Here is a 25,905-nt window from a genome sequence, read left to right on the forward strand (position 1 = left end):
TTTTTGGGGCATAACTACCATGATGTCTCTCATCATCAGCATATTAATGCCTTCTCTCTCTCTTTTTCTCTCACTCTTTGCATTTGTTAAATATTACTTCCACAGTCTCATGTCCAACGGTCTTCATCATGCCTCTCCCTCCTCAGCTTACATCTCTGTTGTACCACCACCTTGATGACCTTCCCACTTCTTGCAGTTGTGCTCCTGATTTCCTCATTCAGCTTTGCTCTCTGTCCTCTGAAGCCCCTCTAGCAGCTCTCCTCTTATGTCTTGTTCTAGAGTAATTAGTGTATTCACACTGGCTCTACTTCTAGATGGTCTCACTCTTCCTTCTATCTCTAGAAGGATCTGCCTTCAATACCCATCCCCCCCCCATTACATTTAGTAGGAAGTTAGAGCAAATGGGACATTTGAGTCCATCTGATCTGATCTGATCTAATCCAGCCTCTTATTTCTATTCTATTCCTTTCTTCATCATTACTTTCAGGTGGTAATTCGCCTTCTTGGGATACTATGAATGATTGGAAGTTCACTGCTCTTCACACCTGACTGTCAGAGGCCTGAAGAATAAGAAATCAATGGCCACCGTTTGTCCCCTCAGTGTCCTGACTGGAGAAGAGGTCACCTCTGTGTTGGGAGAGTCACCGTATATGCACAGACTTGATCTGAAATGCTGGTTGGATACAATGGTGAGGGAGTATTTTGAGAGAACCCCTCAAAGTTCCAGCAGAATCTAAAGGGAAAACCTGGATCCTTGGTGAATTTGCTGAGTTGTTGGACCAAACTTAAGGCCACTTAATTTTTGATTTCTTAAGGAAAAAAGTATCTTCTGCTACTGAGGTTTGTGGTTTAATGAGAAGCGAACATTTCTAATGGAAATACATAGCTCTTGAAACTTCTTAAACTCCTTTCCTTGCTTCTGAAACAAGAACACTGCACAACTGAGAATTCTCCCCCAGCAGCAGCATCAGGGTCAGAGTTCAGGAAGTCAGCAGGTGGAGGGGAGCTCCAGCAGCAAGGAAAAGGGGAAAAAGAAGGGCAAACAGGGGGAAGTGTTGATTTCTTTGCAAGCTGAGGATTGTCTACAAAGTTCTCCTAGAAAGAAGATGCAGAAATCATGCACTAGTCCCAGAGGGTTTCATTTGACTGGTAAGTGAGGCAAAATACCCAGACTCTGCATGGACTAGCAGCAGTGGGTACTCACTCAAATATTTATTTATTTTTCAGTGTCTTTTATTTTCAAGCATTTTTCACAGCTGGTTTTTGGAGGAACAATTGGATTGCATGCTCACAGCTACTGGGTTTTATTCTTAGAATAACTCACCCTAGTTTTGAGTAGCCACCTTCATTCACTAGTTCTCCCAGACTCCTGCCTTCCTAAAAAAGTCTCTGACACTCCCATGTTTGTTCTAATGAATGTTTCTATCACGACCTATGGGAACGGAGGTCAGAATACAATGAATTTTGACTACTTCTTTATGAGAGTGAGGTCTTAAGGCCAGATGGTGTCAGTTATCAGATATCAGAGGTAGCATGATAAAGATGGGATCTGGATCATGGTGTTGAAGGTCAGAGAGTCCCTGTCAAAGGTGGAAACTGAGCAGAAGCAGAAAAGGAAGTCTTTGCAAAACTCCTTGGCCAGCTGTGGACATGCCATACCCGGAATCACAGTCAGTAGAAGTGGCCCAGGACCAGTCTCTCAGGAGCAAGGTGAGCTGCTCGTCCTTTCCTGGCTTTCTGCTTGACCCCAGAAAATGCCTTATTATGCATCTCCTTGGATAAGATTAAAATAGGGTTGTTTTTTGGGAAATTTTTGGTGATTTCAAAAATTCCTTTGAGAATTCTTAAAAATTAAAAATTCCTTTAAATTTTTCTAGATTTTTTTGAAGTGCCTACCTATATCATTAGTTGTACTAGTTATATTCCTGGTAGATATGCCTGGAACATGGTACAGACTTAAAATGGGCAAGTATCTTCCTCTTCATTTTTTAAAATGTATTTATTTAGTTGAGAGAGAGGGAGAGAGCATAAGGAGGAGAGGCAGAGGGAGAGGGAGAGAGAGAATCCCAAGCAGAGTTTATGCTGAGCACAGAGCACAATGCAGGCCTCTATCCCATGACCTGGAGATCAGGACCTGAGCTGAAACCAAGAGTCAGATGCCTAACCGACTATGACACCCAGGCATCCCTCTTCCTCTTCATTATATACCCACCAAGAGGTTAAGTGAGGGCACCCTTTAGTGGCAGAGTTGGGAAATCTGGTAGGTTCCTGGAATATACAGGTTGGGTTTCCAGCACTAGAAAATAATGGTTGAACAGCCCTGCTCCCTAGTGCTGTGTGTGTGGGAAATTACTTCCTACAAAGGAAAAGTGGAACTGTGCTAGGGGAGAAGGTATAGAAACCCATTTTCTCTTTTCTCCTCAGCCCTTCCACCTTCCCTATAATGGTTGCATGTTCTTGAAACTGAGCTATATAAAAATCAATCCTATTACCTGACTGCCTGGTGGTACGGGACATCCAGCATTAAGAAAAATGTCATGAAAGAGAATGGTGGCCTTTAAAAGGCTTTTTATTGGTTTTCAGTGGGCTTAACTGTTATCCCCAGGCTTTTAGACAACATTATCTCTTCGTATTGAAAATAGATTGCACTTTTTGTTTTAAGCTGAAATTGCCTAGTGCGTGGAAACTACCAGAGTCAGTCTTGGTGTATCAACTTGGAGATATTACTGTGAGATTCATACTTTGGGGCACTTTGGATGCCCTCAAGGACCAAAGGAAGCCAGGGAACCAGAAGGAGAAGAAAATGGGAACTGAGACAAGTAATGACAAATAGAACAATGAATGGCTCATTAACATATTATAAAAAAGGAGTCGCCCTGGCTGGGACCCCATGAGGCCACCACCTCCCCTCCTGCTACCACCCATGTTCTCTAGGTGCTTAAGGAAGAGTAACTTAACTGTGCAATGCTTATCAGCTCCAGGAAAGAAAAACAACTATTGTCTGGCTTCAAAACAGCTCTACTCCGGGATAATCTTTGAAGAAGTGAAGAAGAAAGGGAAAGAATTTCTCAGCTAACTGGAGAGAATGATAAACCACAGACATCTGTGGGCTGATGGTCCTGAATGAGCACCTCAGAAGGGCCAAGACACCATCTTAGCAGGAGGAGTCCTGAGATTCGAGGAATGGCTCTAAGGTGTCTGACGGCCCCCTCCACCCTCCGAGACTGACAAAGTGATTTCCTCTGTTAGGTCCATGATCAAAGGAGCGAGACTGATACAAAGCAAAGGTCAAGCAAAGCTTTATTTCGAGCCAAGCATCGAGAATCAAACCCACTGTTCGTGGCTACCTCTTACAGAGAGAGCGAGCGACTCCCAGCCTCACAGACTAACTTTTATAGAGCAAAGGCCATGTGGTTGAGCCTGGCCACACACAGGTGGCCAATGAGATTGCAACACACAGAGAAAGCTGCACAGTCATGCTAGGTCACACACGGGTGGCCAATTGAATTACAATTCACCCCATAGTAGCTATTTGAACTAGCCTATCACCTTGGTCAGATTTGGCGCCCAAAAGGTGGGGCCCACAATCCTCGGTAGCTAGGGAGACAGTATGCGCCCCCACTCATTGGATGTCTCCACCTGGCCCCACTCATCCCTGCATTCTGGCTCTGTTATCTCCACCAGACCTGCCCTGGCCTTGTATTTCAGCTCTGTTATCAGGGACTGGTCGACCATATTTTACTGGTTTCCCAGACTTGTTTTTAAATAAGTTCCCCTGGGGGGGGGTCAGTTTAAGTTTTACTGCATAAACAACAAAATCACTGTTTAACTGGATGGAATCGCTCTGGCTAAACAGGCTCTTACACCTCAAGGGCCCAATCCTGGTGAAGCTTAGGAGCCATTTCAATGACACATGTGAGCACTTCTGGAAATTCCTAGACTATTTAGGGAGAGGAGGTCCCATATAAAAAAGCCAAGATCTGCTCATTACATAGGTGAGGAGTTGGAGCGTTGAGATTGGGGTTATTTTTGTACACGGTTATTTTTGTAAACTCCCTGTTTATGCAGCCCGAATCTCAAGACCCATTAGCCCTTCTGGTCACCACTGTTCCTTTGCTTTTCCATGCAAGGAAATTCCTAGACATTTAAACTATATTAGACCTTCTATAAAAAATATTAAAGGGAGATATTTACCTACTACTCCACCTTCCACCCCCAGATCCTTTTTCTTACACTTGAGAACTGAGAAGATGAGGTCATACATTCTGTTCTGTACCACTGAAGTAGCCCCCAAACTATGATCCTACCTTCTTAACCTGTTGAACCTCTTTACCTACCTGTACCATTGTCACTTTAAATTAGATCTGTCCAAAATGGACCACATTCACTGCCCTGCCTTTTTCCCCCCCATTTTTTAAAGAAAGTCTTTATTATTATTATTATTATTATTATTATTATTATTATTTTTAGAGCAGCTCTAGGGTCATAAGAAAATTAAAGGGAAGGTACATAGATTTCTCTTATAACCCCTGTCCTCACACATGTCCAGCCTCCCTCATTTCTTCTCGAACTGGCTTCTGTTGCCAGCTCCCCACCACTGTTCATGATCTGATTATTCTATTGGTCTCCAGTCTCAGAAACTCTGTATCAGCATGCAATTGTTGAGTATCTAATATGTGTAGATCACCAGGTTAAAATGTGTGGAGGTTACAGGGATGTACAGACACACTGGATTTCAGAATTTTGATGAAATTGGACAGACACATCTAAGTAGCATGAACAACTCCAAAACAATTTACAGCGAGGGTGTGGATGGAAAGGATGCTTTGTACGCCAGCCACCAGCGGGGTCCACCTTCAGGAACAAGCCGTTCCTTCTCCCAGGCACCTGGTATGTTGGCTGTGGGTGGCTCTCACCTGAGCCCCTCTCTGAACCTCAGCCTCTGCCGGCAGAAGGGAGCTGCCTTGCCCAATGGCACACAGCCCACCCCAGTAACTGGTCAGTTAGAAGGTCCAAACACATGGCTCCCCTTGGCTCACTTTGAACAACTCTGCAGGGCCACCCTAGCTCCCAAATTTCCATGGGATTCATATCCCTGTTCACCTTCTTCCCCTGCCCACTTTGGCTGCTCTCCTTCAGTCCTCCACTGGTGGTATTCCTAGAAGACTCTGCAGTGAAACAGCTATGCTCTGAGATTTTGTTTCTCCAGGGAAATCAGACTAAGGCAGTGGTCATGTCTCATCCTCCCCTCAGTTGCCAATCCTGTGTTAAAACTGGTTAAAATAATTATTGTTTAAACTGATTAAAACTGCCTTAAGCTGAGACGCCTGGGTGGCTCAGTCAATTAAGTGTCTGCCTTCGGCTCAGGTCATGATCCCAGGCTCCTGGGATCAAGTCCCTGTTCCCTGCTCAGCAGGAGAGCCTACTTGTGCTTGTGCTCTCTCTTTCTCTGACAGATAAATAAGTAAAATCTTTAAAAAATAGTAAACAAAAAGAAAAAGCTGCCTTAAGCCCTCCCAGTAGATCACAGGGTGGACATTATTGCTCTCTTGCCCCTTTTTCCTGCATTGAGAACACAGAGGGGTATCTTGAGTCTACAGAGAGTTCCACTTTCAAGTGTGGAATCCTCCCCCACACCCCGGGTTGCTGTTGCTTGCTCCCGCTCTTGTGCTGTTGGGTATCTCTTCTCTGTCTCTCCGGGGGGCTCAGCCCCAGACAGTGGAATCTATGGTGAAGCAGGTCCAGGGCTGGCTGGGGTGGGCATGGTCCACGGGTGACTCTGCTCTCTCAGCCAGAGTTTCCCTGGGTCCCCTAGGTTGGAGCTCTCTGTGCCAAAGCCATTCTGTCATACCCAGAGGCGTTCCCCTCTGAAGCCCCCCAACCAGAGGTTCTGGACCTGCCAAGCTGTGACCCGCTCCTACCTCAGGCCAGTCAAAATGGACATTTTTCTTTTTCTTTGACCTTACTTTAAATTTAGAAGTTTATTTACTTTTATTTATATTAATTTAAGAAGGTTGATATATATATATATATATATATATATATTTTAAAGATTTTATTTATTTATTTGACAGACAGAGATCACAAGTAGGCAGAGAGGCAGGCAGAGAGAGAGGAAGGGAAGCAGGCTCCCTGCTGAGCAGAGAGCTCGATGCGGGACTCGATCCCAGGACCCTGAGATCATGACCTGAGCCGAAGCCAGCGGCTTAACCCACTGAGCCACCCAGGCGCCCTATTTTTTTTTTTTAAAGATTTTATTTATTTATTTGTCAGAGAGAGAGAGGGAGAGAGAGCGAGCACAGGCAGACAGAGTGGCAGGCAGAGGCAGAGGGAGAAGCAGGCTCCCTGCTGAGCAAGGAGCCCGATGTGGGACTCGATCCCAGGACGCTGGGATCATGACCTGAGCCGAAGGCAGCTGCTTAACCAACTGAGCCACCCAGGCGTCCCCTATTTTTTTTTTAATATTTTATTTATTTGACAGAGAGATCACAAGTAGGCAGAGAGGCAGGCAGAGAGAGAGAGAGGGAAGTAGGCTCCCTGCCAAGCAGAGAGCCCAATGTGGGGCTCGATCCCAGGATCTGGGATCATGACCTGAGCCGAAGGCAGAGGCTTTAACCCACTGAACCACCCAGGTGCCCCAAGAAGGTTGATATATTTATGATGAAATATCCATGAACATGGAATAAATGTCTCTTTAATATTCTCTCCAATGACTTATATTAGACAATTGTCAGTTGATTTTTAATTTTTCATTATTCACCATATTTTACTGAACTTCACAGACCCCATCAATCCATATGGACTTATCCTGCTTTTGGGATTCCCCTGTCTCCAAACCATTAGTGTTCAAAATTGTGTTCTCAATTTTCTCCTTTTTCTTACACATTTATAATGATCAACTGAGTTAGTTTGCACTTATCAGAAGATGTTTTCACTTCATATACAGAGGCATCAAACCTTTATTTCAGTGTTAAGATTATTCAAAATTAGTTAACTTTATTATTTTTATAATGAATTGACACTGAAGTTGACATTGAGAATCTTTACCTAAAAGGAAATAGCTAGTGTAATAAAGTACCTTTTAATATTTGTGAAGATCCTAAAAATCCATTTAAAGTATGTACTATTCTATTCTCTTTCTATTCCTTTAGTAGCCAATTTATTCTCTTCAGATAGTTTATTATTTAATATATTTTCCACAAAAGTCACTGTTAGAAAGTTCGTCTACTTCATTGGTAAATAAAAATGTTAAAAGGTCTGAACCAAGAAATTAATATTTTCATTGAGAACTAAAGCGACTAATGGCTCCAATTATGATCACTGGAAGCTGGTGTAAATTACTCAGGTGACTCACTGAATTCAAGATCAGCCTTTCAAGGGAAGGATAAGCATTTCTCCAAGTGTGGCCCATGAATCAGAATTTCTTGATGTGAGACCTAAGAAATATGCAAATATATACTGCAGTTGATTCTACTCTGCACTAAAGTGTTGGAATCACTGAACTGTGGTTGGTCAAACCCCAGCTGATAATCACTGAGCATTGCTTTCTCAACTGTTACTGGTGAAAAACCTACCCACTTCCATTCACTGAAGCAGGGATGTTTAGAATACTGGGACCCTAGATATCATCTAGTCCAATATTGTATGGGCAATGCCATCAAGGTTCACAGAGCTCAATGACCTTGTCCAAGGTCACATGTTACAGTGGCAGACAGAGAAATAGGTTTAACAGGGAGTAATTAGGTATCTTCAGTGCATAAGAGCAGTAATTAGTTATGGTTCTGCCACCAAATGGATTCCAGACCACTGATTTGACATTATTTTGTCCTACCTCTCCCTTGGCCACACTTCCTTAACACCGAATTGAGCAACCAAGTGAATATTCTGTCATATGCTAGTGACTAACGATGTGTATCACAGGCTCAGGCTTTAATTATTTCTCCATCCTGGTAATCCATTAACTTAGTCACTTTCCCTTAGGGATACTAGCAAGGTATGTTATGTATAGAGAAATAGTGTGGAATTTAGAGGCAGGGGACCTGAGTTTAAGTTCTGGTGAGTAGTCATTGACTATAAAAAGCTGCTGCTGCTGTTGCTTTTGTTTGTTATTGTTAATAATAACTGAATGCATGACCTTGGGAGTCATGTCTCTAGATTTTATTCCTCATCCATTAAAAAAAAAAATTCTCCTGCTGGATTTGAAGGATTCTACAAGAATCCTTCAAAAAACAAAGAATGGAATGCTTAGAAAAGTTGAAATCATTATATTAATTATGCTAGCATTATTATTATAATTATTCCTAAAAGTAATAGATATGCAATTGCCACTGTTTTTTTTCACAATAAATCATTGATTTTATGTCCCCCCCCCCCCAAAAAAGAATCTGCGGTGGCTTCAAAGAGCATAATAAAATAGAAGTAGAGAAATATCAGGGCCAAAGAAAAAAGGAGAATCTAAAGGTTGGCAGAGTGTCGCTTTGTTCATAGAATAGCACATATAGACTTATAAAGGCATTATTTCCATTATACCCTTCAATGTTCCATCAAACAGCTGCTGCATGAGGGGATGTCTGTCCTCCAGCGCTTTTAAAAACTGCTTTTCAGATGCTTAAATGAGGCCACTTGATCATAGCTGGGGAGAACTGTGCTAGACACCCAGATCAGGGGTCTCCTGGCTTTGTTTTGTCCTGCATGCCCTTTTGCATCTCTAGGTGGAGATACATTGTTAGATGACATTCTAACGAACCTGCAACCCAAATCCCATTTTCAGAAGTCTTTCAGAGATAAGGAAAATACATGAGGAATATCTGTTTGAAAAATCTGCTAGGGGATGCGCAGTGGGGAGCATATCAACACAACCTTGTGAACATTTACATAAATTAGAGGTTGGTGAAAGGAAACGAGGGGTGGAGGCGGTTGGTTCATGCTGAGCTCACTTCTTCAAACAGGACGTTCTGTCATGCAGTGACAGCCAATTAAAAACGGATGGAGCAAGACTACCTTGTCTTTACTGCAAGATAGATGGAATCTCTAGGATATATCCTACAGCTCATCAAAGATCAGCCTTCCCTCTCCTCGCTGAAGGAAATGAAAATAGATAGTGTGAGGTTTAGGCAGGAGCAAAGATAATAATTTGAGATGGAAATGAGGTAAGGTTGATGGTAAGAGCTACTTTGAAAAAAAAAGTGGGAGCAGATTGACGACTGGGTAAAGAGAAAGAGGGGAGTGCTATGGGCTGAGTGTTTCTGTCTCCCCAAATTCATATGTTGAAATCCTAACCTGCAAGTTGGTAGTATTGAGAGGTGGGGGCTTTGGGAGATTGATTGGGTCATGAAGGCAGGAGACTTCCTGAATTGGATTAGTGCCCTTATAAAAGAGACTCTGGAGAGCTCTCTTGCTCCTTTTGCCACGTGAAGACACAGTGAGGAGATGGTTGTCTATGAACCAGGAATCTGGCTCTCACCAGACACTGAATCTCCCAGTACCTTGATCTTGAACTTCCCAGCTTCTAGAGCTGTAATAAATAAATGTTTGTTGTTTAAGCCATCCAGTCCCAAACCCTGGACCTTTCCTCTCATTGCCCATTCTTTCCCTGTCATAATCCACTTGGGCCGCAATAGCAAAGATTCTTTGTCTTGTTGGAGGTGAGCACAGACATGGACTGGGACCTTTCCTGTTTCCTACGTGGGTCTGACAGTCTGTAGTTGAATACTTGGCAGGGTGGGTTATGCATTAGGTTATGCATTTCTGATCTATGGGCAGAAAGTTTCCCATGAGCCTTGGTGTGAGTCGGTGATTGTCTTGATAGTTAATGTGACCACGTCATGGATACCACCCGAAGATTTAACATTAATAGAAAAGGGAAGAAAATGGAGAGTGGGAGAAAGTGGGGCAAAGAGAAAACTTGAGAATGAGAGGAGAGAGAGCACATCACCTAATATGCCCTAGTACTGGAGGGCAGTGTTCTTAAACTTCTAGTGTTTTCAATTTGTCTGCAGAGACCGTAGAATTTGCATTTCTAACAAGTTTCCAGATGATGTTGATGCAGCAGCTCTTAGGACCACACTTTGATATTCACTGCTATCAGGGGTTTAAATTTACCCTGTTTATGGGAAAAAAGACAGTTACAGCTTTCTGGTGTAGGCTCCAACTTTTCTCAGTTTGTTGACTCCACTGAAAATGATTTTTAGACCATTATCTAAGGCTTTAAACTACAAGTTGAGAATCTCAAAGACAAACAGAGAGGATTAGTGGTTGTTATACATTACTCTGAGACTCTGAGCGATCATTAGAATGGATAACTGGGCTGCTAGATTTCAGGGCTATGCATAGTAATAAGTAAATTGTGGGCAGCATTGTACCAGTGACTTCTAATATGGTACCTAATAGAATGGTATGTGTGAGAAGCAAAAAAACCTGTGACATGAATTCCACATGGACTTTATACATTCTTCTGTGTGAAGTGTTGGAGCCTCTTGTCAAAACTGTAGGCATCATCTTCTCACTCTGGCATGGCAATAGAATTAGTTATGAGTGCCTTCAGCTACAACAAATAGAAATCCTGACCAATGGTGGCTTAATAAAAAGACATCTATTTTTGTCTCAGAACAAGAAGTCTGGAAGTAGGTGGCTGCTGGGGTGGGTTCAGTGGCTCAATGATGTCAGAGTTACTTTCTTTACAATATTCCAGACCTTTTTTGTGTGGGAACACCCCCTTTCAATGGAGGAGGGAGCGGTGGGTGGTACCAGCCATGGTTGATTTTTTTATTAAGAAAAAAACCCCTTTCTATATTCCAGAAGGCTTTCCTTTACACTTGGCTATCTAGAACAGAGCCAGGGTGAAGCCTTTAGCTCCTGGAGCCTTTAACAGGGAGGTGGGCAAAGTACAATGACAATGAAGATTATGTTGGTTACCATAGGGTATCTTCCAGAGAAACAGACTCGAATCTCCTTTTCACACTGAGAAATTTACCCTCCTTCTAGCTCATCCATCAGAGATAGCCTTATCTGACTGTCTATCCAGGAAAGACTTTTTCTTATCCATTCAAGCTCTTGCCCCGTGAATTGGCAGATGACTCTAGAAGCCATTCCTTTCTGCAGGGCACCCAGATGGGAGTTGACAGTGTCCTGGAAAAACATGGCAATTCAGGTTGGTCCTCTACGGTCCTCTGGCCGTCTCCCAGGCACCTTGAGGACCTAATGGCCATGGCTTACTGGGTTTCGCCTCGAAGCAACTATTGCTGAAGGCAACGTGAAATCTTTATCTGTGTCCAAATGTCCTTTCTTTCTTTTCTTTTCTTTCTTTTTTTTTTTTATCCTACAGAGCGACTAATTTGACATGTGAGCAAATCTCATCTAATTCCTTTGACTTGCTTACTTACAAGTTAGTTTCACCCTTAGGATGACACATGTGGCAGTCATGATTTCCTCCTGCAGCTGTTTGAAAGTGTTCATGGATGACTCCATCAGTGGCTGCAAGAAGAGGTCATTACAACCTTTGCATTAACCATGCATTGCTAAATGGGCCCTGAGCAAAAAGCCCAGGGGTTGTCCAGTGTTTCTTGCTGATATCTCTGTCCCATGAGTCAGGTAAACTGATTTCACAAAAGCCAGGGTTCTACCGACAATGTAGGATAGTAGTAGAAGAACAAGGCTCTACTGACAAGTGCACAATTTCATGCTAAGTCATAGGGGCATGTCCTCCCTTTGCATCAGAAAATCAGCACCCGTGCAATCTCAAGACTCTTCCACATAGGGTTTCCATCATGTGGCCTCTGTTTTTTAGAGAGAGAGTGAGGGGGTGGGTGTATTTAGAGAAGATTCCTGAGTTTGGGGAGGTTGGTAGCTTTGTATATTACTCTTCTATGTTATGGCAGAAGAGCCAGAACAGTAGCAGAATTCTCCCAACAGTGAGTCCCTGGTCTTAGGTAAGTGCTCTCGAAGTAATTCTGTTCAGAAAATATTTATTTTGAAACTTCTTTTCCTCTTACACTGGTGTAGAACATATGAGCTGTAGTGGAAAAAAAAAAGCCATTTTCTCAAGGAACTTATCGTCTAGATGGAGAGGTAGGACATATATCCTGAAGTTGTATTGACAATGAATGAACTACATTATGATACTAGAAAACAAATCAAATAATATCATAAGGCAGCATGTAATTAATTGACCCTGCTACTATGTGCCATGATTTTGGAGGGGAGAGAAATCCGTTTGGTCCAGGAAATGAGAGCAAGTTATCACAAGAGGATGGAACTTGGAGGATGATTGGCTTAGGAGGGTATTCTATATGGAAGGAGTAGCATGAGCAATGGTTTATCAGCGTGGAGATACGAGAACTGAAATCCTCATCTTGTTCCTGGCCGTAGAGAGAAAGCATCCAGTCTTTCACCATTAAGTATTATGTTAGCTATGGGGTTTTGTCAATGGCCATTATCACTTTGAGGAAATTTGTCTTATTCCTTTCTATTCCTAGTTTATTGGGTGGTGGTGTTTTAGTTGTTTTTGTTAGGATAGGGTGTTGGATTTGGGCAGCTGCTCTTTCTCTATTGAGATGACCATATGGTTTGTGTCCTTTATTAATGTGGCGCTTCACAGTGATTGATTTTCGTATGTTGCAACAACCTTGCATTCCTTGGATAAATCCTACTTAGTTATGGTATACAGGCCTTTTTTATGTTGTTGGACTCAGTTTGATTGTATTTTGTTGAGGTTTTTGGCATCTGTGTTCAAAAGAGATGTTGGTCTGTCATTTCTTTTCTTGGGATGTCTTTGGTTTCTGTATCAGTAATATTGACCTCATAGAGTGAATTGGAAAGTGTTCCCTTGCCTTCTATTTTTGGAAGAATTGGTGATAATTCTTCTTTAAACACCTGGTAGAATCCACCAGCGAAGTAATCTGAGCCTGGTATTATCTTTGTGGGAGATTTGAAAATTACTATTGCAATCTCTTTAGTTGTTATACATCTATTCAGATGGCTATTCCTTGAGCTAATTTTGGTAGTTAGTGTTTTCTAGAAATCTACTCATTTCATCTAAATTATCTAATATATTGTCACACATTATTCACATTAATTCCTTATAACCTTTCTTGTTTGCTTTTTTAAGGTTGGTAGCAATGGCTTGTCTTTCATTCCTGATTTTATAATTTGAGTCTTCTCTCTTTTTTTGTCAGTCTGTCTAACCAAAGATTTGTTGACCATTTCAAAGAATCAGTGGTTGCTTTCATCTTTTTCTGTACTGTTTTTCTATTTCCCTCCTATGTTTATTATTTACTTTAATAATTGCTCATTATCATTATTATTTCTTTCCCCAGTTTGCTTACAGTTCAGTTTGCTCTATTTTTACCAGTTTCCTTAAGGTGGAGGTTAGGTTATTGATTTGTACTATTTCTTCTTTTTTAATATAAGCATCAGTAGCTCTAAAGTTCTATCTAAGCATTGCTTTAATTGTATCCCATAAGTTTTGCCCTGTGGTGTTTTTGTTTTTATTTGCCTCAAAGTATTTTTTTTTTCCATTTCTCTTGTGGCCTTTTTTGACCCATTGGTAATTTCACAGTGTGTTTAATTTCCATGTTTTTGTAGATTTTCCAAATTTCCTTCTGTTATTGAGTTCTAAGTTTATTCTGCTGTAATTAGAGAATATATTTTGTATAATTTCAATCTTTTAAATTTACTGAGGCATGCTTATGGCCTCGCATATAGGCGCTCCTGGAGAATGTTCCACATTCAGTAGAGAGGAATATTATTTTGCTTTTATTGGGTAAGTGTTCTATACTTGTATCTGTCAGTTCTATCCATCCTTGATCGGAAGCTAAGTAGAGAATGGTCCTGGTTTTCTTGATTGCACATGTCTACAGTAGAGCTACCATCACACTGCTCTGGAGGCCAGAGATGGTGGAGATGTGAATAAGTCATGACTCACATGCCTCAGGTTCTTGATGTGCTTACTGAGATTGAGTAGATTTTCTTGAGTAGATGTTTTCCATTTGCTGTGTGCCTTTAGGACAATTTCCTGAGTTTAAAATTTTAGCAGCCAAACGTATATATCACTGAAGAGAGGGGTCCACACTCCTCATACTATCACTTTTAAAAAGAAGTCGATCTCCTTTGTAATTACCATCTTTCTAGTCTTTTACACTGATGAAGTAAATGAGAGCTGTATCAGTGAAATCATGGCTAGTGGGTTCATTATCTCAGGGTTGGTGAGAAAAATCAGCTTCCAAAGACATTGTTTGAACAAAAAAAGTAAATTAAGTTCTTTTAACAAGTATAGTTTCTGATAACAAACGTTCTTAAGGTTGTAAGACAACAGTTCCTGTAGCTGCTAAAGGAAATATTTCAATTTTTTTCCCTTTAGTAAATAGATGTAGTCAAAATCAATTTTATGGTTACAAGATACTGAATAAGCATGACTTTCACTTAAATTTTATAGCAATTAATATGCACACACCACTAATACTCCCCTTTATTTTTCATTTTCTACAAAAGTAATTTGTAATCTACTTCTTTACATTCTTAAAAACACTTCTTTTAACAGTTCTTTGCTTAAATTTTCCATTAGTTGCTATTGAAACATATGGCCTGTGAATAAAAAATGTGAAGTTCGATAATTTCTTTTGAGCTGTTTTTAGAGCAGGTGAATAACACAAATGAAAGTAATATATTTGAATATAGCACTTGGAGCAATTTCATATTCAAAGATCAGTTTCATTAACTATAATGACACACTGAATCTTCCACACATCCCTGCTGCAGGAGAGTTCCCAAAGAGAATTCAGTTGCAACCAATAGACGTGTTGCAGCCAACACCCTAGCAGTGTTTGGATCAGCTGGGATATGGCAATGACTGGTCCTCATAATCTGGCGGTTGTACTGTTGTAATTTAATATGTCATCACTGTGAACTAATGTGGGCTTGATGGATGACTATGATTGGGGAGTGAGATGAATGTGCTCAGCTTTTATTGTTTGGAGAGAGCTCGCAGGGTTGTTGCCAAGTAGTATACCGCACGATGCCAAGTTTGTGTCCTTTATTATATCTGTGCTCTAGACTGATGCCCATCCCTTAATACTCCTGTTCCCGAGAGACTCTTCCCGTTCACTGGGCCCACCAAACTTGAGAGAGCTAGATTGTAAGGTCATAGATGACTTTTCAGTCCCTGCAAAAAGATGGAGCAGGGTCAGACTTGAGGTTACATCTTAACAGCACAGCTGTGTCGCAGTTGCTCTCTGATGAGCAGTCTCTAATGAAGCAGAATTGGGGATTTGAAACAATAGAGTATCCTCGGGTTAAGGTCTCGAAACTCCATTTCATTCTTGACAGACTCACATCTAGCTGGTGTATTCAGAGTTGCAAAAGTAAGCCTACCTTCTCTGAATTTCTCAGCATTGTTTGCCTAAGTATCTGATGACTATTAATAGACATAGGTCTTAAAGTCTAATTTGCCTTTGCTGAGAAAAGTGCCACCACTCTCTGCACCCTGGTGCCCTACATCCACATTTCTGACATTGCTGTGGCTGGTGACTTTGGGGTTGTTTCAGGTCATTTGCATCCCTGCTTCTCCTTTCTGGCATCTAGAAGGTCATTAGCATTTCTACCTCTTTCATTAAAGTCATAAACCCATTGACGGGGATATTTGATTTTCAGTGTAGGAGGTCTGGGGGGTGGTGGAGCCATTGCGTCTTAGAGTCAAGCAGCCCGTGCACTTTGACCCTCCTGCTCAGAATATACCCTCTTCTCACCTGGCACTTTCCCAGAATGTGGGCATCAGGTGGGCTCATCTTTATTTCCCCCCTTTTCAGGAGCATGAATCCTTGCACTTGTCATTACTAAAGACTTGACTGCCATGACTGCCAGTAGGTGTAATAGGTGTTCATGCAAATAGAATGACTGGAACTCTATCTGTCCCTCTTGGAGACCAGGCTCTCTACCCCAGATTTCTGTTCATTTAAAACAAAAGAATATGCTACATATATCATAATAAGGGTGACTACTGGTTTTGGAGATTCAGAGGTTACTTTTAATGGGACGAGTGAGGCCAAGCTTCATAGAGCAACATTGAATTTGTACCTTGAGTGAATAATAGAATTGTGATGTCATGAGATGCAGCAAAATAGAATTTTAGAGGCAAGAATAGTACAAAAATCAAGGACTAGAGAAAGCATGGAGTTGGGGAGTGACAGTGGACTGTTTTGTTTAGCTAAGAGGGATTGAGTTCAGGATGCTAAGGAACTGGTATTAATCATGAGGAGTAATTAGAGGATTTGAGGGAGAGAATATGATGAATAGTGTTTTTTTTTTCTAATACTGCACAGATTTTGTTCCTTAGGCCACATGTACATATACACATTTCTCATATTCTTTAGTTTTGCCTGCTTTAAACTTTCATTGAAATCATAATCCATGTACTCTTCTGAGATCTGCATCTTTCGCTCAAATGTTTTATTTTTGAGGTTCCTTCGTTGTCTGGTTATTGTTGTGTTTATTTTCACTGCTTTATAATTTTCCTTTGTTTGTACCACAGTTTATCCTTTCTACTATTTCTACTTAGGACTTTAAAAAATGCTGAAATTCATATTTATGAATGAGTCTTTTGACACACATGCCTAAGAGGTGCTTTAAGGTCTATTTCCAGGAGTGTAGTTGTAGGATGCACATGCCATTTTTTTAAAAGATTTTTATTATAAGTAATATCTACACCCAGTATGGGGCTTGAACTCATGACCCTGAGATTAAGAGTGGAAGGCCCCCCTGACTGAGCCAGCCAGGTGCCTCTGCTATATTTTTTTTTGCAAGTTGTTGTCAGTGGACGAGAGTTCTTCTTGCTCCATGTCCTAGTGCCCAGTGTTTTAATCTCTGCCAAACTGGTGAGGGTGAAATTATATCTCGCTATATAACTTTACCCAGTATTTCCCCCAATTACCAGTTAACTTGAGAATCTTTTGTTTAGGGGCTATTCTTATTTCTCTTCTAATCAGCAAGAAAGATGTATTAAAATATTCCCTTATGATGGTCAAATTTTCTATTTCTCCTTGTGTTGTCAATTTTTGCCTTTTAAATTTTGAGGTCATTTTATTAGATGCATACAAATATAAGATTGTTGTAAATCCTGGTGATTTAAAACTTTTGTCAATATATCTCTAGTAATTTAAAATTTTCTTATTTTGCTTGATATTGCCAATAGCTTTTTTTCCCCTGGTGTTCCTCTTTTTTATCTTAACATACAGAATCTTTCTGTATGCTTATATTTTTGATTAAACATATACACACACATATAATTTTAATGCCCATTTAAAAAATAATTTTTGTCTTTTAACTGTACAATTTAGTCTGTTGACATTTAATGTAATAATTAGCATATTTGGATTAAATTTATTATCTTATTTTGTACTATATATTGTCCAACTTGTCCTAGATTTTTCAATGTTTGTATATTTTAATAGAGTATGCATATTTAACTTATATATGTATTTATTTATTTATATATGTTTCCCTCTAAATATGTTTTCTGGGCCATATGGTTTCTTTTTCCCTCTCTTTTTGGGGGCATTGATTATGTTTTTTACTAGCTTACGTCCTTCCCCACTAGATTAGATTTTATGCAACCTGTTTATTCATCTTACTGATTTCCATACAAATTACAACAGGAATCCACAATTAATAAAATTTTATTGCTAATCAAAGCCTTCACCCTCCTCCAGGACAATACAAGGTCCATAAATTGCTCTAAACCAATTTATTCCCCTCTTAATTATATATGTTTAAATTCTATATTAAAAGGCTCCTAGAAGGCTTTGTCACTTGTGCTTTGTACAACGTTCATCTAGATTTGCCTTCAGATTCAGCACTGTCTTTGTTCTTCATTACTTCTTGCATCTTATACATTTGATATGAGATAGTTTTCTGTTTAAAGTATACATCCTTTAAAATTTTCTTCAGTGAAGGTCTGCAGAAGAAAATTCAGTTGTTAATTCCTCTTGAAATGTATTTATTTTGCCTTCAGTATTGAGGGTTTTATCATTGCTTATGGAAGTCTTGATTGCTGGTCTGTTGCTGGTTTTTTTTTCTAGCATGTTGAACCTATTTGGTTTCTAGCTTCCACTGTGGTGAAAAAGTCAGTGATCTATTTCATATCCTTGACTGATTTTAAGATCTTTTAATTATTGGTGTCTGGTAAAATGATATATCTGATTGTGGGGATATATATATTCATTTATAGCAATATACATTTTCTTTATCATACTTGCTATTTGTTGGACTCCTAAATCTGGTGTTTGGAAACTTTAGAAAGTTCTAGAAAATTCTTATCCAGTATCTGCTTTGATATTCTAAATTCTCCCTTCTATTTTTCTGGAAATTTCATTAGATACATGTTAGATTTTTAAAATCTTGGGACACCTGAGTGACTCAGTCAGTTAAGTGTCCGCCTTCTGCTCAGGTCATGGTCCAGGGGTCCTGAGACTGAGTCCAGCATCGGGCTCCTTGTTCAGCAGGGAGAGCCTGCATCTCACTTTCCCTCTGCCTGCTGCTCCCCCTGCTTGTTCTCTCTCTCTCTCTCTGACAAAATAAAATATTCAAAAAACAAATAAAATCTTTTCTCTCTTTCCTTAATTTCTTTTTTAGAAGAATGTTTCTTTTTTTCCCTACCCTTTTAAAGGTAGTATGTTATTGCCACATATGGAGGTACTGTAATATATTTAAGAAATAAACTACAAGTAATTTCTAATTTCTTGTTTTGTAAGCCACAGCAGCAAATATATATACATATATATAAATTTTTTTTGTATATATAGTTATTCAGTGATTTCCCTTAAGGTTGGTAAATCCCTCAGTGTAGTGTTGCTATGTGAAAAGTTAAAATGGTGATACATACTCCCAAATTGATCCCTGAAGGGCAGTACAAATTCCACTCTACCCCAAAATGCACCTGAGTGCCCCTTTGTCTATATCCTCCTTGAGATCTTGTTTTCATTTTTTCTGGTTGATGGGTATAGAATAACACTGTGCGGCTGTTTCATTTGATTTTGTATAGTTCAGGTGAGGATGAAACCCGACACCTTTTCTTATATGTTTTGGCTCTTTGTACTTTTCCTTTGTTGAGTGACCTTTGCGTGCCCTTTGCCCATCTCTCTAAGTGGGTGTTTATCTTTTTCTAAATAAATTGCATGATTTCTTTATGTGTTAGGGATTTTAACACATGTATATGTCTTCAGTTCATCTTTTAACCTTGTGTGTAATGACTTAATATACAGAAGTTTGTAGTTTTTTTCTTTTTTTAATTGAGAAATAGTTGACATAGTGTCTTAGTTTTGAGTGTAGAACAATGATTCGGTGAATGTTCATTTCTTTGTCTTTCATGCCATGTTCTGAATAATTTGTTTGGATTCATCCTTCAGTTCATTATTTCTCTCTCTAGTTGTACCTTGGGTGCTGTTTAATTTACCCATTGGGTTTTTAATTGTAATTATTTTGATTTCTAGGAATTCTATTGTAATTTTCATAAATACTTTGCTATTCCCTATAATTTCTTGGCTCAGCTTTCCCTTTTATTTCTGTGTGTATTTTGTGATAGTTACTTAATATTCTGTGCAGACTATTGGGATAATTTCAAAATCTCAGATTCTTTGTAGATCTGCTTCTAAAATTTGTTATTTTTTTTATTTGCCTGTAGTGTTGTTTTCTTGTATGCTTTGTGATTTTTTTTATTCACTCTGCTTATATTTCTTTGAATTATATCTGTAGGAATATTTTTGAAGTCTCCAGAGATAATTGTGTTTGCTGCTGCCAGTTCCCTTAGGTAACTACTGATGCAGGAGGAGTTTGAATTCTCAATTTGGGTTTTATAGATCACACAGGGTGCATGGTTTGGGTTTGCAAACTTGTATAAAGTGAGGATTGTGGTTGTAATTTCTCAGGGGAACTTTCCCCCCCTGTTTTTCAGTGCCATTGTACTTTTATGCCTGGGCTATTTCTTTTTTGTCTTTACGCTGGTGATAAAACTCACTGGACTTTCAGTTTTATGAAGGAGGATCTCTTATAAGATTCCTTGCCTTGCACTTGCTCTAGGCTTTGCCTTTATCTCCTGAAACTTATGCAGACTGCAAAGTAGGAGAACACAGCCTCCGGAGTTCAGCAGAAACTCTCTTGCAAAGCCAGTTTAGATCACTTACCTCTCTGCTTTCTTACTTTATTTTAGTCTTCTGAATATTCCTTTTTTGTTGTTGTTGCTACTGTTAATTTATTTTCGGCAACAAAATAAAACAAAACAAAGTAGCATGTGGCTTCCATCTGAAAACTGGCCCCATCTGTCTTTCAGATGGCACTAAATCAAACCCAAAGCTGGAGTTATTTTGGACTTAAATTTGAATTCCTAAATAATTTGGCTTAATGGGACATTTCCTATAGATAAAACACTGAAATCCAAACATTTGGTTCTTCCTCCCCATCCACTTAGAGAGAAAATCACTCCAAAAAGCAATGTAATACTTCTTTTGTCTTCTTGACCTGTGGCCTGAAAATTCCTTATAAATAATCCCTGAGGTTTGTTAGATTCATTCATAAAATTAACTGAGAAAATTCTTAACACATATAGGAGGAATAAGAGATGATTTAAATAGGCTATTAAAAATACTTCCTTGGAATTAAATCCAATATGTTCTTCTAATACCTAATTTTGAAGGGTAATTATAGACTAAGCATTCAGTAAGGTTGGAGGTTGGTTTTCTGACACTGGGAATACAGCATCTTTCTATAAGTGACATTTATGTAAGTATCTCTTGGAAATACCCCACCTACACTAAATCTTACTGTGCCTTCCATTTGTACAGTTGGAAGAAGCAGAAAGTAAATGAAAAATTTCAGATAAATCGAGTGACCCTGAAGAAAAGCTGAATTATTTAAGAGGAAATATCTCTTACCATCACCTATTGCCACCCAGTATTTTGTTTGTGAACCTCTTTCTATTCCTTACTTCTACCTATTAACTACTCCTTAAAATTTTTCTCTTTGCCTTTGAGCAAAGGCAAACTTTCAATATGTTTTAAGAATCATTCAAATTATATGTTTGAGACGATATTTTCATTGACACTTGAAGAAAGCAGTTCACTGTGTGTTTCCATCCGAGTCGGTGGCAATTATGAAAATAATCTTCAGCTTCCCACTTTCACATTAATGACCCCAGTGACTCAGGATTACACTGTAGGAAGGCAGCACTTGTTCTATACTAATGCTATGAATTTCTTATTGATGAATGACAGCAAGACATAGCCATGCTGGAACCAAATAAACACACAATTCTTTGTTTAGGAACAGGTGGAATGAAGCAAGATGCTGCTTTTGGTCCTGTCTTTGTACTACCAGCACTGCAAGCTGGTTGGGATGCAGTTAGGGATGTGCATTGATTTAATAAATTTTGAGAACAGAGATCCTTTTCATTTTTTTTAAGATTATTTATTTATTTATTTGACAGAGTAGGCAAGCACAAGTAGGCAGAGCAGCAGACAGAGGGAGAGGGAGAAGCAGACCCCAGCTGAGCAGGGAGCCCGATGTGGGGCTGGAATCCGATGTGGGGCTTGATCCTAGGACCTCGGGATCATGACCTGAGTGGAAGGCAGACACTTAACTGACTGAGCCACTCAGGCATCCCATGATGCTTTTCAATTTTAAAAATAAATCCTTTGTTAGTAAAAACTATTATATATTTAATTTAAAAAATGTTCAATTTCCTAAGTATGATTATTAAAATGAGACAACTTGGCAACTGTGTTTGAGCTCAGTATTATGGTTCATTCCATATTCCTTGAAACAAACATGGCCCATAGACCCCACTTTCGTTTTTCAGATATGCTGTAACTATGTAACTATGCTGTCACTCACTTTCAGGACTGACCAAGAGAGCCTTACCATTCCATTTTGCTTGATGAAACTTTAGACAGACTTCTTCCTGACTCCAGACCTCCCTTTGGAAAACTTGTCATTGTAAATTCTTCCTCTGCCCCTTAAAAGAAGATTTCTTGCCAGCTTTACAACCCAGAAAAGTGGATATATTCAAGTCAGCTAAGATATAGGCTTCCATGGTCTTCTAACTTGGTCTCAATCCATGTTGGCAACTTTATTTTTCAAGTATCTTCTAGATTTTATAAACAGAGTTCTCCACTTTTTTTTTTTTGCTAAGCTTACATACTTACGTTTTCCCCCCATTTTAACTTCTTCTTCCTTGTATTCAAGTCTATCAAAACTCTACCCATGCTCAGGACCCAGATTCATGCCATAACCACTTTTCTAAATACCCACATGGAATGTGATTTTCTGTCTTTGCTTTTTAGTACACACATTGTGCTTATTATAATCTAATTTGCATTGTGTTTATTCTGGTGCATGTCATAGACTGTCTATTGACTTATAAGATCCTTGAAGGTGGGTTTGTTCCTATTATGTATTGGTACCTTCCCATTACTTATTATTGATTTTACATATAATAGAAAATGTTTTTTAAAAATATGTGTTAGGTAGGTGAACTAAAAACAGCCCAGTGAATGCACAGTGGTGCTCTTGGCCCCTTCCCATCCCAGGCAAAGTTGCATCATAGGCTGTGCCTTAAATTCATGCCCCAGAAACCTCTCTTCAATTTTACGTTTGAGTTCTCAGGGAGATTGAACTGCTGATTCTCATTCTTGCTAACCAGAGTTATAGACACAATGATTGAATCACATTCCTAGTTCAGGAAAACATGACTAAAGCTGGCACACCACAGGAAGTGTCTTGGTTGAAAATAAATGACACTGGGACCCCGCCCTCTGTTATTCTATCTGAGGACAAACTTGCGTCTGACTCAAACAAGAAACTAGTGTTTTAATTTGTCTGAGGTAGTGTGCAGCCCCACCCACCAGACTCTAAGCATAGGGTGGGTGATGGACTGGTGAGGCCAAAGGAAAGACTCAAAGACAGCAATCAAGACAGGTTTGTTGGGAGGGCTTACATACAGGGAGTCCAGGAATGGCTGAGCGAACAGAGAACCTACTGCTGGGATCTACATGCAGCAAGTTTTCTATTATAGCAATTATAGCCAGTGTTTCCAAGGAGATCAAGCCCTGCCACCTGGACACTCTTCCTTACAATGGAGACATTCTGGGTTGGCCACTCCCAGAGCCCTTGACCTTGAACACAGAACGACACATTCTGCTGCACATTCTGCTTGATGGGAATATTGAGGGAGGGCAGGATCTCTCCATTTTCAAGATAGTGTTTAACAAGGGCATTCAAAGTATGCTTGCACAAACTAGCTATCCAGTGTGTGCCCTAGAGGTAGCAAATCTGAAATCTTCAACTCTTTCAATACATGGACATTAAAGAAAGTGAAGGTATTTGTTTTCATTGGTTGGACTCCCGATTTAAAGGCCTCAGTGGAGGCAGAGAAAAGAACCAGGGTACTGGAGGTCCCCTCTGAAGCTCTGGATGACTGGCACATCTAGGTGAGGCAGACTCTCATAGGTAGGCACCTGGTACTCATCCTCCCCCCTTCGTTACAGAAGCCTGCTTATTCAGTATGGCAATGGAGCTAGCTCAGTGCTCATTACACCAATCTCCCTTGTTAGGAAATACAGTTCTGGCCAATGAAAAATAGGCAGAAATCTTCTGGGTAAGCTTTCCAGAAAAGCTTTTTTTTTTTCTTCCTAGACCAAAAGGAGACAGCTGAAACATGCTTTTAGCCCTTTCTCCTCCTTCCTGCCTGGAATTGAGTATAATACTCTTATCCCTAGAAGTGTTGCACCATTTGGGAGCATAAGGAAGAAAGGTTCATAATAAGGGTGGTAGAGGGGAAAGACAGAAGGATCCTAGGTCCTAGGTGGGATCTTGGTATAGTTGTACTAATGTTAAGCTGTCTTGTTTGGATTTTGTATTTGTGTGTATAAAAATGAGTTTGTTAGTGCTAGTGCAGTTGGGTTTCTGTAATGTGTAGACAAATGTAAACTTGACAAATACACTGGACATGCCTAGAAAACATGTGAAGGAATCAACTCTCTGGGCAGATCTGGCCCCTTTTATAGTCTGCCAGTTCCTTGTCAGTGAGTTGAATGCAGAGGATCCAAAGAGGATGTGAGGGAAACACCAAAGGATGCTAGAAACATAAGACAAAAGAAGCAAGAATCTCTGAAACACAGAAAAGGTCAGCTGTCAAACATACCTGATCATGAGCCAGCCATGGACTTTTATTGTGTTCAATCACTGAGATTTGGGGGTTGTTCATTAGGATAACTAGCATTAATAACTCCAACCAAAACCCCACTCATCAGAAGATCTGAGATATTGTCTATACCAATTAGAATGTTTTAGACTACATGCAACAGAAAACTCCAAGTCTAATACCTTTAAACAAAGATATGAAGTATCTCACAAGCCAAGGATAAGGCAGTGCCAGCATTGGCTAATTTAATGCATAAATTACATCATTAGACTCCATGTTCTGTCTTTCTGCTCTGCAATTGTCATCGTTTTGGATTTGTCCTTAGGCATTTTCCCCTCCTAATGCGAGAAGGCTGCAACACTTTCAAGGGTCCTAACCAGATATGATCATCTGGAAGAACTCCTTTTCTCATGTGTGTCCTTTTCTCATGTGTGTCATCATCTTCTTCTTCTTCTTTTTTTCTAGGTTTATTTATTAATTTGGGGTGGGGAGAGAGAGCATGCGCACACGTACACGTGCTGTTGGGGGGATGGGGAGGAGAGGGAGGAAGCAGACTTCCCGCTGACCACCGAGACTGAAGGGGCTCCATCCCACAACCCAAGAGATCATGACCTGAGCTGAAACCAAGTGTTGGTGGCTCAACTGACCAAGCCACCCAGGTGCCTCTCATGTGTGTCTTAAGGGTGAAGAATTCTTTCCCAGAAGCCTGATAGCAGATACCTTCTCCTGTTTCATCAAACTCAAGTGCCTCATATACTCCTGCCTAAACCAATCATCAGCAATGAGAATGGGACCTCTGTGATTGATCAGCATTTGCCCCTGGGGCTACACATGGTATTAGCCTTCCCTAAAGCACCTGGATGCTCAGAGAAGGGTGGCTCTCTGCACAAAGTGGGAGAGTCCTTTTATGTAAAATGGGCTGGGAGTCAGTGTGGGAAGGCACCCAGCAGCATCTGCTGTTATTTCGCATGAGAGACCTCATCTTGAAAAGTAGGACCTGGGCACAGTGAGATTAAGCTAGTGACAAAGATTTGGTCATTGCGAGAGATTCAAGATTGTAAGTATAAAGAAAGGACTGTGTTCTTGGCCCCTCTCCTGGAGGGATTATTTGCTTCTCAAAGAGAGCGTGTGAACTTTATGTAAAAAGTGAGCACTCAGTCCCACCCTCCCTTTTTTCCTCAGCAGCTTTCACCTGTAAGTGCCCCATAGAAGATCTCTTTCAGCTGTTTTTCTCTTCCCCAGTCACTGTGGTTGCCACATCGTGCTGCCAGTGTTCCTTGGAGTTGTTTTCTCAGTGTTTCTATCCAGCCCCCCAGCCTTCTCATGGCCCCACGCCCCTGTGCCTCAGTTGGGCTCTCTCCCTCCCTCAGCTATAGATGCTGCTGCTACCTACTTCCTAAATGCTAGAGTGCCTTGGAGAAGTTTCCCTTAGCTCTTCCACGCTCCCCTTTTCCTCCTAGCCAGGAGGCAGCCTGGGACCTAGAATCAGAGTATGTCTAATGGAGAGCAAGGGAGAGGAGGAGCAAGACACCATAAGTAGGGGTCAGAAGAAATCATAGTCTAATCTTGCTCACCAGAGGTACCTATTAGGATCTGGGGCCACACTTCATGTAAGAAAGAGAATTTGTTTGCTGGACATTGTGGTCTATGAATGTATTTCCCTTCGGGACCTCCAAAAGGAATTATGTGGAATGAAGAGCAGACCTTTCAGCTGCTTTCACTTT

General features: G+C 40.3%; 1 long non-coding RNA gene across 5 annotated transcripts in view; it reads left to right on the forward strand.

Moving 5' to 3' along the window:
- LOC125104717 (uncharacterized) overlaps positions 1-25,905 on the forward strand; it is a 282,875-nt gene that overhangs the window by 108,756 nt on the left and 148,214 nt on the right. For all 5 annotated transcript variants that reach the window (XR_007128713.1, XR_007128714.1, XR_007128712.1 and 2 more), the window contains one exon: positions 488-1,149. This is a non-coding gene — a long non-coding RNA (uncharacterized LOC125104717). The remainder of the gene's footprint in view (positions 1-487; positions 1,150-25,905) is intronic.

The sequence above is a fragment of the Lutra lutra genome, chromosome 7 (genome assembly GCF_902655055.1).
Source record: "Lutra lutra chromosome 7, mLutLut1.2, whole genome shotgun sequence".
Taxonomy (NCBI): domain Eukaryota; kingdom Metazoa; phylum Chordata; class Mammalia; order Carnivora; family Mustelidae; genus Lutra; species Lutra lutra.